Raw genomic sequence first — 1828 nt, 5'->3', positions numbered from 1 at the left:
GAAGACAAAAAACCAAGTGGAAGAACAACAACTCTATAAGAACTCTATGACAGGGACAAACTCTCACATTTCAATAATTAGCCTGAATATGAATGGACTAAATGCACCACTGAAAAGACATAGAATGACAAAATGGATAAAATATCACCAGGCAACAAAATACTGCCTTCAAGAGATCCATCTCACTAGAAAGGACATGCACAGACTCTAAGTAAGAGGATAGGAAACAAATTTTCAAGCTAATAGAACACAAAAGAAAGGAGGAATTGCGATTCTAATTTCAGACAAAATGCCATTTAAGCTATCAAAAATTTAAAAAGATACAGAAGGCTACTACATAATAATAAAAGGTTCACTCCATCACAAGAAATATCTATCCTAAACATATATGAACCCAACATAGCTGCGCCAACTTTCATAAAGCAACTTCTAGGAAAACTAAAGAAAGATATTGACTCTAACACCATTATAATTGGGGACTTTAATACCCAACTCACAACCCTAGACAGATCATCAGGACAAAAAATCACCAATGAGATCTGGAACCTCAATGTGACTCTTGACCAAATGGCCTTAAATGATACCTACAGAACACTCCATCCAAAGACCACAGAATACACATTCTACTAATCACCACATAGACGTATTCTAAGATCAACCACATACTTGGCCATAAATCAAGCATAAGCAAATTTAAAAGAACTGAAATTTTAACATGCACCTTCTCGGACCACAGTGGAATAAAAATAAACATTAACACCAACAAGGTTCCCCCAAAACCCACAAAGACATGGACACTAAACAGCATGTTGCTAAACAACTCCTGGGTCAATGATGAAGTCAAAATAGAGATCAAAAGATACCTGGAAACAAATTAAAATGAAGAAACATCTTACCAAAAATCTCTGGGATGCCATGAAAGCTGTAGTAAGAAGGGAATTTATATCCCTACAAACGCACATGAAGAAAATGGAAGGATCACAAATTAACAGCCTAACAATCCACCCAAGGAAGAAGGAAAAGTAAGACCACAAAAATTCTAATTTCAGCAGAAGAATACAGATCACCAAAATAAAAGCCCAAATCCAAGACATAGAAGGCAATAAGATAATAGAAAAAAATCAATGAAACAAATAGCTGGTTCTTCAAAAGAATAAACAAGATCGATGGTCCCCTAGCTAGACTAACCAAGAAAAAGAGAGAAAAACCCAAATAAGCACAATCAGAAACACAAAATATGAAGTCACATCTGTCCCTGAAGATATACAAAAGATCATTAGAGACTACTATGTACCCTTGTATGGAAACAAATTTGAAAATCTTAGGGAAATGGGGGACTTTTTGTCATCACACAACCTGCCTAGGTTGAAACAAGAAGAAATTGAGACCCTAAATAGACCAATAACATTCAAGAAAATCAACTACATAATAAGAAAACTACCTACAAATAAAAGCCCTGGTCCAGATGGCTTTCCAGCAGAATTCTACAAGACATTTAAGGAAGAACTGATTCCATCCTACTGAAGGTATTTCAGATAATTGAGAAAGATGGAATGCTCCCCAACTCATTTGATGAAGCTAACATCACATTGATACCCAAGCCAGGTAAAGACCCAACAAAGAAAGAGAACTACAGACTAATATCTTTGATGAGCATAGATACTAAAATTCTCAACAAGATTCTAGCAAACTAGATTCAACAACATATCTCAAAAATCATCCATCATGACCAAGTAGGCTTCATATCCAGGATTCAAGGCTGTTTCAACATTCGTAAAACCATAAATGTAATTAAATACATCAGCAGATGTCAAAACAAAAACCACAT

The sequence above is a fragment of the Carlito syrichta genome, unplaced genomic scaffold, assembly GCF_000164805.1.
Source record: "Carlito syrichta isolate Samal-C Ts95f unplaced genomic scaffold, Tarsius_syrichta-2.0.1 Scaffold301006, whole genome shotgun sequence".
Taxonomy (NCBI): Eukaryota; Metazoa; Chordata; class Mammalia; order Primates; family Tarsiidae; genus Carlito; species Carlito syrichta.
The sequence above is the reverse complement of the archived record's forward strand: the minus strand, read 5'-3'. Positions refer to the sequence as shown.